Below are 13,654 nucleotides of genomic sequence, written 5' to 3'. Positions count from 1 at the left end.
ATTTATTGAGTGCCAGAATTTCTTAGGATTAGATATTTGTGAAATAGATGGGTTAGTGTAGAAATCTTTTTTGCTTTTGCTGAAATGTTTTTTTTTTTTTTGCAAGGTTTCTCAGTTCTTTGTATTTTTGTAAGTTGGCAGGAAGACCAGTTTTACCAGGTTTTCCACATTCTATCTCTTTTTTGCATTAAGGTGCGGGTGACATTCGTTAGCCAGGGGGATATGTTAGATATGACATGAACAGTGCACAAAGGAGCTAAAGAGTTTATAATATTTAGGAAGGCTGAGTACTACTTCATATACCAAACAGGTGACAGTGTCTGCAGTACATTAATGACATTTCCTAGTTTGGGTTTATATCATAAGAACAGAGATTGCCACAGAGTGCGGGAAGGAAAGATTTCCCTTTACTGCACTGTAGTGCGATCTCAGAGTTGGTATATTTAAGTAGCGGGGGGTGGGGGTGCAGAGGGGCTTGCCCCCCTGCATAGAGAATTTTGTTTTTTGTTTTGGGTAATTAGGGTTTTTTTTGGTGGATTTGATGTTGACAGCTTTCAAGGTTTGAAGTTTGCTGTTTTGAGATTTGGAGTTATTAGCTTTCGATTATGTGATATAGACCCCCTAGTTTCATTAGGCCTAAAATGGCATTAGGTTCCTTTCAATACCTATAAAAGTGACACTGGAGAATGACTGGAAGGAAAAGTATGTGCTGGATTCAATAAAGTCTACTTGGCGCACTAATAGCATGTGTGCACTAGGTAGCAAGCTGTTTTGTATTCACTAAGTGGCTCTACATGCCATTTAGAAGCACGCAAACATGGTAAACATTGGAGTGTGCTAATTGCAGAATAAGCAGCTGAATTGTGTGCTAATCAACCAATCCATGAGGGAGGGGCTAATCAACAAGCTATAAAGCAATCGTGTACACTCAGTGCAGGTTTTGCATGTGAGTTCTAAAACCTACTGGAATACAGCTGTGGAAACTACTCTACACAGAAACAATGTTAGGGGCTGCTGTTGCTCTTATACATGCATATATGCAAAAGGCCCAAGTCTATGCTACTGCTGCTGCTAATATACCTCCGCCAAGAAGGAGAAGGGTGTTTAGATCTGGTTTTACTTTTCACAGTCTACACGAGGTGGAAATTGTAGAGCCCTACATGATGAATAGAGACACACTACAGGAACTCTGCAAACTCAGCCATCGTCAATTGAGACTAAGGGCAAACCAAGGGGAAGCAATACCTGTGAAGACTAAGATATGTATAGCACTTAGAATATTAGCTACAGGAACCTTCCAGTGACCAACAGGAGATATGCTGGGGGTGTCACAGGCCTCAGCATCCAGGAGCCTACTTCAATTACTGAATGCTATGCCAGTGACTACATACATTTTTCCAGTACAACTGAAAACAGAGCTACAACTATGCAGGATTTCTAACCTGTAGCACACATCCCTGAAGTATTGGGTGCCATAGACTGCATGCACATCGAAATCAAAGCACCACGCAAGGAACAGGGAATGGTGTATATAAACAGAAAGCCTTCCAATCCATTAAATGCCAATTCATTTGTAATGTTAAGGGAATAATTCTGTGTGTGGACTGGCAAATGAGGCAGTTACCATAACTTCCATATCTGACACAACTCTCAAATGTATCAGAGGTTTTCAAAGAGGGATATCCCACAGGGTCATTTACTGGGGATGCAGGATATGAACTCGAGCCATGGCTGATGGCACCAATAGAAATGCACTCACATCCACCAAAGGACATTATAAAGAGGCACACAGTTAAACAAGAAATATCATAGAGTGTGTGTTTGGGCTGTTGAACTCATGGTTCTGTTACCTAGATACATCCAGGGAGCCCCGCAGTATAATCCCTGTATTTGTGTTGAAATATTCACTGTCTGTGCTATCCTTCCCAATATTATCCTGAGAAAATAGCTTTAGTAGGATCACCAAGTGGAAGGGAAACACACCCCACCACCACTGTCAAGGTCACCACACCCACACACATTTGAGGAGTCAGAGGGGGAACCACCAGCCACTGTGGATGTAGGTAAATGTAGGCATACACAATATGCCCTCTCCCTGGTCAAGAGGCAATGGATAGCACACATGCTCACTACCTAAGGAGGTAAAACTGCCATCCTATGCACATACATAGAGTGAAATGGATGCCAGGCAATGTTCACAACCTTTACTTACCCATGTAATGGCTGTGTACTGCTAGCATCACACAGAGTCAGCCCCATTTTAAAAATTTTGTAACTATGAGATTATCAGTATAAGTATTGAACTTGGAATGGGAAAATAAATGGCTAATAATACAAATGAATGGCAGATCCTTGCATAATGTTACTTGCTAATGTAACAAAGTAGAAGGTAGATGATTTTTAGAGCAATGACATCAAGATATGACATCACTGACATATGTCTGTAGTTGTGTTCACTATCCACTGCCTGTGCCTCATGCATCAAAGATACATACATTACAAAACCATAGAAGAAAGCAGTACAATTCTCAAAAGAGCAACACAAGCACATATATAATATGCACTCAGTCAACTATAAACCCTGGGTATTAGACAAAACACTTATGTATCCCTGAATTCAAAAGACAGATAATCAAGGATATGGCTCAGTTATCATCATTTACACAATGTGTTGTTTCTGGGGGGGGGGCAGGAGTCCAAGGCTGACCCAAAAGGTAGTGAGTGCGTGTAAGTAAGAAGGACAGGTAGGCAGAAATCTGGATAAAGTATCAAATGGAAGTTTCACAAATGACCAGTGTAACTGTTCTGTGTGTGTACCTGTCTGGGCAGTCAAATTGAAACATGTGTGTGAGTATCTGCAAGAACACAGCCAAGGCTCTATGTCCTGGTATGGTGGACAGGTGTAAGCCATACCTGGTAGAGGTAACAGTTCATCATCTTTACCCCCACCCACAAGAACTGTGTCAGTCAGGAGTTGCATTAGCACACCCATGCCCATGGTCAGATATATTGCTGCTACCTGAAAGTGACTGATGTCTGCAGGACAAGCTCTCCTCATGAGTATGCCCAGGACCATCACCCTATGGCCTGCCACATCTGGGTGTGGACACTTCAATCACTGATGGAACAGTGGAAGTAGTGCCACTACAGGAGTGTGATCAGGCATGGCCATACTGAATAACATCAGATGATGATGCTTACCTACACCCACATAGATGGTGTCCCCCTCCCTGCAGATGTTCCATCACAGACACTGCCCATTCCATTGTGTCATTCATCTGATTTTAGAATCAGCTACATGGCTGAGGCAGTCATGCATGTCAGCCTGTGTTACATCAAACTTAAGCAAGGCCTTAAAGGCCCTAGTGGAATGTGCCTGCACCTCCTTGATGGCCATAAACATACGTCAAGTGGCACATAAGGACACATCAGGATCAGGTGGAGGGTGAAAAGCAGGCCTCCTCCAACCACCCCTAACAACCCTCCTATGTGGCACCTTAACCAGAGTTTGGCTATGGCAGGAGTCATCCGGCACTGAAGCCACAGTAACCACACTACCCTCATCAAGTGTATCACCCTCCACCTGTCCAATTTCTGAGGCCCCATTGGAATAAATATGCATAGGCCTACTCAATATGTCTGAGGAAAATACAGGGGATGGCTGCATGTGAAGCTCAGTGTCAGATTCAACCTCTGCACCCCCCACTTGTGCCTGTGTTTGGCCACCATCATCATCAGAGCTTGCCGATACTCTGACATCAGGTGGTAAAAGTCCTACACTCCTACTGTCAAGATCACTTGTGATAATAAGCAAAAAACGCGTGAAAGAAGTTAATACTTACACTAAATATTTTAAAAATGTATAGGATAACAAACCAATGCAGGTCACACTATCACATATGGTACAGCAATACACATAACATTCATTATACCCACCTTATACATACAGATAAATGCATAACTCTGACAAATTTTCAGCAATAATCAAATAAAAATATCTGCCTTACCGTATGCAGATAATGCCGCACTTGATAGGGAGGATGGTCCTGGAAGAAATTAAGCAAGGTAAGGATGCAATCATCATAATTGCAATAATAGGGGGCAGTCAATGCACAATTTTTGCCTATATATCTTTTAACAATAATTTTAACTGAAACTGTCCACCAACGCCCATGTGTAATGAACAATAATGTGTTGTTAAGTATCTTAAGTTATCAATAGGTTAATCAAAAAAAAATTAAAAAATGCGAAGTATTAATTAAATGTTTCTGTATTTTACTATATAACCAAATCTTACAACTTGACATATGTAAGCTTACCTAGAACCTTCTCCTGACACATACTTGTCCTCCCAGAAACACCAACACCGACATCAATCACATGTTGTTGTGCACTTTCCACTGAGCTCTCTGTTCCTCTGACAGTGGACAGAAACTCTTCATTTGATGTCAGTGGTGGCTGTATAGTAGACCCCCCCCCATAGCCAGCTGTTCACGGGCAACTGTAGCTGCTCTCCTCCAGGATGATGAAATCATATTTCACACCAGATCATAATTCCTGGTGTGCACCCACCCCCCATGGCATTCACATCATTGACAATCTGGTTCTAAATCTGCATTCTGTCAGCCGTATCCCCACATCCTCTCTCAAATAGAAGGTGCCGTGGAGCCTGAATACTTGCACTATGATGTCATTTTCAGGGGCACTGAAAGGGAGTTTACATGGATTTATATGCTCGGGTGCCATAATCCTATGTGGCTTAAAACAGAAAAGGAAACAGCACATGAATACCACATAATTAAATTCCTGCTTACACACACACACACACACACACACACACACACACACACACACACACACACACACACACACACACACACACACAAACATATATATATATATATATATATACATATATATATATATATACAGAGTGAGAGGGATAGTCAACATTAAGCAATGGAGACACACATTTCAGGTATTAAAACTGAAGGTTATGTGACTGTACCATATCACACTCACACAAAAAAATAACGAATGTTCCAAAAAAAGGAATACCACTTTAGTAATTAATTGTTTACCATGGAAATAACAGGATGACTTCACAATTTCAAGAGCAAACGTCTTTAAACACAGACAACTTTTGTTGTGGCAACACACAAAAGGTATTTGGCTGCCCCACCCAAAAAAAACAGGCAAATGAAATGTTTGCACAAACCATGGAATACCACATAATTCAATTGTTATATATGCTTTCAACAGAATTCTCACAACATGTGTACACATTTTAAACAGAAAAGTAAATTTTATATGATTGCCAGCCAGCTGTCACTATGCCCAGCACTTCCCTGAAGGTGTCTGTGGGCTATCTTAATGCATAACACCCATGTGTCATTGGCAAAGTAATTCATTACCTTTCCTTAATGTAACATAAAACTAAAACAATGAGTGAGAAGGTCACTGAAAAAACAATCAGTAAAAACAAAATGAAAACTCCAGCAAAGCTAGAACTTGCAATAAGTGACCTCCCAAACCTCTTGTATCAGAGGCACATGGTATATATGCAAATGATCCTTATGAACATCAGGTGTTTCAACTAATTGGCAATTCTGAATGCCCATGACTTGTTTTGTTGTTTTAATGGACAATTTCAGGCCAACAAAGCCAAACCCCACTAGCTGTGGATATGCATATTTCGGCCTTGTTATGACCTCATTGGCACAGCACAAGCAGAGTGTTTGACTAAGCATTAGAAACACAGGGCTGTTATACCCAGCTGATGTCCATTATCATTAGGGTCACTGCAAAAATATCCCAAACAACAAACTAAAACAATGAGTGAGAAGGTCACCCTCCACCTGATCCTGATGTGTCCTTATGTGCCACTTGACGTATGTTTATGGCCATCAAGGAGGTGCAGGCACAGCCAGGGTACCTTTGGCTAGGCTTATATAGGCCCTAGGGCCAATAGCCTAGTACCTACCTATGAACCTATGAACATTTTTATATACATGCATTAGAAAATGGAAATTTATCTGTATGCACTTCTTATAGTTCACTGTTGGCATAGGCATTTTGGGCAGGCATTCTTTCTCAGATAGACAGCCTATTAATTTTCATCACAAGCGTTATTGTTAAAACTGGGTTATCATAACAATGCCCATGGTTTGGAATGCCCATGACTTGTTTTGTCGTTTTAATGGACAATTTCAGGCCAACAAAGCCAAACTCCACTAGCTGTGGATATGCATATTTCGGCCTTGTTATGATCTCATCGGCACAGCACAAGCAGAAGGTCCAACCACCCCTAACAACCCTCCTATGTGGCACCTTAACCAGAGTTTGGCTATGGCAGGAGTCATCCGGCACTGAAGCCACAGTAACCACACTACCCTCATCAAGTGTATCACCCTCCACCTGTCCAATTTCTGAGGCCCCATTGGAATAAATATGCATAGGCCTACTCAATATGTCTGAGGAAAATACAGGGGATAGCTGCATGTGAAGTTTAGTGTCAGATTCAACCTCTGCACCCCCCACTTGTGCCTGTGTTTGGCCACCATCATCATCAGAGCTTGCCGATACTCTGACATCAGGTGGTAAAAGTCCTACACTTCTACTGTCAAGATCACTTGTGATAATAAGCAACAAACACGTGAAAGAAGTTAATACTTACACTAAATATTTTAAAAATGTATAGGATAACAAACCAATGCAGGTCACACTATCACATATGGTACAGCAATACACATAACATTCATTATACCCACCTTATACATACAGATAAATGCATAACTCTGACAAATTTTCAGCAATAATCAAATAAAAATATCTGCCTTACTGTGTGCAGATAACGCCGCACTTGATAGGGAGGATGGTCCTGGAAGAAATTAAGCAAGGTAAGGATGCAATCATCATAATTGCAATAATAGGGGACAGTCAATGCACAATTTTTGCCTATATATCTATTAACAATAATTTTAACTGAAACTGTCCACCAACGCCCATGTGTAATGAACAATAATGTGTTGTTAAGTATCTTAAGTTATCAATAGGTTAATCAAAAAAAAAATTAAAAAATGCGAAGTATTAATTAAATGTTTCTGTATTTTACTATATAACCAAATCTTACAACTTGACATATGTAAGCTTACCTAGAACCTTCTCCTGACACATACTTGTCCTCCCAGAAACACCAACACTGACATCAATCACATGTTGTTGTGCACTTTCCACTGAGATATCTGTTTCTCTGACAGTGGACAGAAACTCTTCATTTGATGTCAGTGGTGGCTGTATAGTAGATCCCCCCGCCATAGCCAGCTGTTCACGGGCAACTGTAGCTGCTCTCCTCCAGGATGATGAAATCATATCAGTGGCCCTATGACACACCAGATCATAATTCCTGGTGTGCACCCACCCCCCCATGGCATTCACATCATTGACAATCTGGTTCTAAATCTGCATTCTGTCAGCCGTATCCCCACATCCTCTCTCAAATAGAAGGTGCCATGGAGCCTGAATACTTGCACTATGATGTCATTTTCAGGGGCACTGAAAGGGAGTTTACATGGATTTATATGCTCGGGTGCCATAATCCTATGTGGCTTAAAACAGAAAAGGAAACAGCACATGAATACCACATAATTAAATTCCTGCTTACACACACACACACACACACACACATATATATATATATATATATATATATATATATATATATATATATATATATATATATATATATATATACAGAGTGAGAGGGATAGTCAACATTAAGCAATGGAGACACACATTTCAGGTATTAAAATTGAAGGTTATGTGACTGTACCATATCACACTCACACAAAAAAAATAATGAATGTTCCAAAAAAGGAATACCACTTTAGTAATTAATTGTTTACCATGGAAATAACAGGATGACTTCACAATTTCAAGAGCAAACTTCTTTAAACACAGACAACTTTTGTTGTGGCAACACACAAAAGGTATTTGGCTGCCCCACCCAAAAAAAACAGGCAAATGAAATGTTTGCACAAACCATGGAATACCACATAATTCAATTGTTATATATGCTTTCAACCGAATTCTCACAACATGTGTACACATTTTAAACAGAAAAGTAAATTTTATATGATTGCCAGCCAGCTGTCACTATGCCCAGCACTTCCCTGAAGGTGTCTGTGGGCTATCTTAATGCATAACACCCATGTGTCATTGGCAAAGTAATTCATTACCTTTCCTTAATGTAACATAAAACTAAAACAATGAGTGAGAAGGTCACTGAAAAAACAATCAGTAAAAACAAAATGAAAACTCCAGCAAAGCTAGAACTTGCAATAAGTGACCTCCCAAACCTCTTGTATCAGAGGCACATGGTATATGCAAATGATCCTTATGAACATCAGGTGTTTCAACTAATTGGCAATTCTGAATGCCCATGACTTGTTTTGTTGTTTTAATGGACAATTTCAGGCCAACAAAGCCAAACCCCACTAGCTGTGGATATGCATATTTCGGCCTTGTTATGACCTTATTGGCACAGCACAAGCAGAGTGTTTGACTCAGCATTAGAAACACAGGGCTGTTATACCCAGCTGATGTCCATTATCATTAGGGTCACTGCAAAAATATCCCAAACAACAAACTAAAACAATGAGTGAGAAGGCCATGCGACCTTCTCACTCATTGTTTTAGTTTGTTGTTTGGGATATTTTTGCAGTGACCCTAATGATAATGGACATCAGCTGGGTATAACAGCCCTGTGTTTCTAATGCTTAGTCAAACACTCTGCTTGTGCTGTGCCGATGAGATCATAACAAGGCCGAAATATGCATATCCACAGCTAGTGGAGTTTGGCTTTGTTGGCCTGAAATTGTCCATTAAAACGACAAAACAAGTCATGGGCATTCAGAATTGCCAACTGAAACACCTGATGTTCATAAGGATCATTTGCATATATCCCATGTGCCTCTGATACAAGAGGTTTGGAATTTCACTTATTGGAAGTTCTAGCTTTGCTGGAGTTTTCATTTTGTTTTTATTAATGTAACATAAGGAAATTGTTATGATAACCCAGTTTTAACAATAACGCTTGTGATGAAAATTAATAGGCTGTCTATCTGAGAAAGAATGCCTGCCCAAAATGCCTATGCCAACAGTGAACTATAAGAAGTGCATACAGATAAATTTCCATTTTCTAATGCATGTATATAAAAATGTTCATAGGTTCATAGGTAGGTACTAGGCTATTGGCCCTAGGGCCTATATAAGCCTAGCCAAAGGTACCCTGGCTTTCGCCACCCAAGAAAATTATTTTCCTGTGCCACTGTCGAGCAGAGCCACAGAAGTGATCCCCGGGGTGAATTTCCTATCTCCCATCCAATCATCAAGATTTTTCTTGAACAGTGCTAATGAGGAGCTTTGTTTGATATAGATAGGTAGTTTGTTCCAAAGTATGGGAAGTCTCTGGGACAGGAATCTATCCCTCCAGCATGTTCTGTTTATTGTGGTGACGAGGTTTAGGTCCCTAGAGCATGTAGCTCGTAGGGATTGGGATTTCTTTAAGTGGAGCATGTCTAAAAGCTCTGGGTTTGACATAGCTTTGTGTGTTAGGCAGAGATCGCCTCTGAGTAGGCGATATGCAATGGAGTAAAGCTGCAGTTTTTTGAGACGGTCTGCATAGGGCATCTCTTTGAGGCCAGTAATCCTCTTTGTGAGGTATTTCTGTGGCCTTTCCAGTTGTTGTAGATGTCTTGTGAGGTACATACCAATTGCTAATATGTTCACAAATCTAGAATGTATTTGAAAAATACAATCTTACCTTAACAAGATCAGAAGCCTTCTCTGCAGATAAATCAAAATAATTAACAATCTTCTATGTTCTCTAAATACACAAGTCTTCTCGTCTTCAAGTTTCCTAGCTACATGGTTACCTTTTTATAGTGTAGATTCAGGCCTCTGAACAAGGTGAAGCTACAAATGAGGTGTGAACTCATTAAATTGCTGAATCCCAAACATTTGACTTTGTGTAGCAGGTGTAAACATAGTGGGGACACTACCTCAATGTTAGTTGCTAATGGATTGCAACTGTGAATAGTTAGTGTGCAGGAGAATGAAAACCTAACAGCAATTCAGACTCCTTACCTGCATTGAGTGCGTCACCCAGAATACACTTACAAAGTGTAGAAGTAACCGTAGCAAGCTTTTAAATGCAATTAAACAGAGCACATTTCTCATTTTAGTTCATTAATAGCCAAATTTCCTGCCTTTGCTGAAAACTGTTTATTAATGTCATGTCATTTTATCATACATTTAATGGACAGTGATACAAAATGACCTGTATATTGCATGTCTTAGAGTATAGCACAGATAAGAGAAGAACAAACACATAAACAGAAAACAGAGCTGCACTGGTGCAAACAATAGTCATAACTGTTGTGTGATCGCACATTGCAATAAATCTGTAACCAACACGTGTACAAACAGCTGAGAGTGTACAAGTGTATATGTCTTGTTAATATTATGGTGGAAATGGGAATTGCTTGTATGCACACTATTTTCATTCTTACTTCAAAGTTGTTTCTGTGGCAAAGAGAGATAAAACACATCTAGTGTGTCTTGTAGGTTCATTAGTATAATAATTCAGATCCAGAGTTGTGTAAAAATCTGTAAGGTGTGTTAAAATGCATTTTTAATGTTATGTTTCCATTTTTATGTTTTCGATATTAATAATTGTGTGACACGTGGCTTAGCACAAATACAGTGAAACAAATAAATAAATTAAAATTAATAGAAGCTGCACCTATGATAAGGACAGCATACATTACAGCTGTGAATCAGTTGTGTGTGTAGCATACCTGGTAAACACAATGAAGCACACATCACATAAGATAAGTAAATCTTGGTTCAATTTCCACATTTATCTTTTAATGATGAAAACTAAGAAAATCTTTTTACAATACTACATGTTGAGCTTTACTTGTCTCATTTGCTCATTGCTCACCTTCACACAAACGCAGTATAATGATCCAGACAACAAGCAGATATTGACAGTTTCTAAAAATATACATTGTTGTAACTTTTGCCTGCCATTGCACAAACACAATAAGCAGCATTGAGCGGAGGTCAGCAAGCTACCACAGCACTTGCAGACAATAAGCAGAAATTGTCAATTTCAGAAAGATACATTGTTACATATTGTGATTTTTTTTCGAGCAAACATGCTAAGCATCATTGTGTGGCAGTTAGGATGCTTCCACAACACCTGCAGACTTGTCAATTTCTAAAAAGATACATTGCAACATGTGTGGTCTTCCACTGTGCAAACATGGCAAGTGGTGTTGCATGGTGGTCAGCATACATACACAGTAATGAGTGTGAAAAACACAGCTGCTATCTAGCTCTTCCTGTGGCAACAGTTGTAAGTTAATGGCCACAATACAGGTGAGCCAGTGTTCTAATCCAGCAATCTCTGAGTTTTATCAATACTGGTCCAGTGTAATTTATATAACAAAATAACAATATAAAAATAACTATACATAAAATAACTATGTATAGCAGGTGGATTGAGCATACACATGATATCATATATATTATATGTGTAACTGTGGTTATCAGTGCAATTAGGGTTCTATACTTAAACATTTATTTTCTGCACTTTCATGTCACACACATACATGGTTAATCGCTCAATTTAATGTGTACATATAACTAATGAGCATGTGTGACAAACATGTCCTCGTTTGTAGTGATCAATCTGCACAATAATGACTGTAAAAATATACCTGTTATCCAGCGTTCTGTGTGGCAAAAGGTTTAAGTTCATTTCCACAATATAGGTAAGCCAGGGTTCCAGTCCAGGAAACTCCAAATTTTATTAATGCTGTTTCACTGTAATTTATATTAAAATTAACAATATAAATATAATTATACATAAAAATGACTATGTATAGCAGTGGATAGCATATCAATTATATCTATAACTGAGGGCATCCTAACAATTATGTAACTCTACTTAAAAGTGTCTTTTCTGCCCTAGGATGGTCTTCATACTTCAGTGATAGTCATATAGACGTGAATGTATAAACTAGGACATTGTCAAGTCACACACATACATGGTTAAACACTTTCCCTTAAATGTGTCTATATAGTTAATGAGCACATCAAAAATTCTTCTTTTGTGGCAAGGAGTTAAAAATACAACTGTGGAAGATTATGTATTGTCTATTTTACATAGAATTGAATCCCACATTGTACAAATTACTTTTATTAGTTGTGTAAAGCCACTCAAAATATATGCCAGGTCATAAACTTTATATACCCTAATACATGTCTGAAAAGTTAACTCATGTAACAGGTACATCAGCATCCAACCCATAAACTAATACCAACTATCACATTACCCTTCCTAAGTCATAAACTGCCTTCCTCTCTTTTTGGCACTGTTGCTCTCCCCTTAACGTCACACAAAGCTGTTTGGCATCATCGTGCAGTTTTGTGCACTGACCGTTAAACGCAATATCACAAATTGGCAGGAAAACCCTTTAACTGTTGCTGTATGACCTGTGTGAACATGTCAGGAGCAAGAAAGGAGGGTGCCCAATTTAGAGCTCAAAGATGAGGTATCCAGAATATTCACTGGACTCCTTGTAAAGTACCACATCCATAGGCTATTGCAGGGGCATTATACTGGGTCTCAGTATAAATCAGAGGCTTGTAATAGTCTTGCCAAGTTTGTCTCCAGTATGACTGACATTTCAAGCACTGGACAGCAATACAGGCACCACTTCAGTGACCTGAAAAGATGCAAGCAAGCACAAATCAACCAGTGGCTGGATGAGTTTAGGACTGCTCATAGTTCATAGGTTCATAGGTTGGTACTAGGCTATCAGCCCTAGGGCCTATACAAGCCTAGCCATAACAATTCCCTGGCTATTTCTTCCCACACTATTTACTTCCCTGGACCCCTGTCTAGCAGGGTGACTGACATGATCCCCAGGGTGGATTTCCTTTCTCCCATCCAATTGTCAATGTTCCCGTTAAAGAGGGCTAAAGAGGCACTCTGCTTGACATGCATGGGCAATCTATTCCAGAGTCTGGGGAGTCTCTGGGTCAGGAAGCTATCCCTCCAGCATGTTTTGTTTATTGTAATGACAAGGTTTAGATCCCTGGAGCATGTGGCTCTGAGGGATTGGCATTTCTTTAAGTGTAGCATGTCCAACAGCTCTGGGTTTGACATAGCCTTGTATGTTAAGCAGAGATTGCCTCTGAGTAGACGATATGCGACAGAGTATAGCTGGAGTTTTTTAAGGCAGTCAGCGTAGGGCATCTGCTTTAGGCCTGTGATTCTTTTAGTGAGGTATTTCTGCAGCCTTTCCAGTTGTTGCAGATGTCTTTGAGAGGTACATACCAAACGGGGCATTGTATTCTATAATGGGTCTCATGAGGGATGAGTACAGTGGGGCAATGACCTCCTTTTTTCTGGATGAAAAGCCCTTAGTGATGAGGTGTGCCACATAGACGGCTAGGTATACGGATAAAGATATTTTAAATTATACTCAAAGCTGGAGATAGGCAAGACTGGTATGCATAATACTCTTCTATTTTTCTCTGCTCTGTATTATACAGCTGCCCAGGAGATTGCATGGAACAG

Source organism: Protopterus annectens, chromosome 5.part0 (assembly GCF_019279795.1).
Source record: "Protopterus annectens isolate FY-2018-M chromosome 5.part0, PAN1.0, whole genome shotgun sequence".
NCBI classification, from domain to species: Eukaryota; Metazoa; Chordata; order Ceratodontiformes; family Protopteridae; genus Protopterus; species Protopterus annectens.
The sequence above is the reverse complement of the archived record's forward strand: the minus strand, read 5'-3'. Positions refer to the sequence as shown.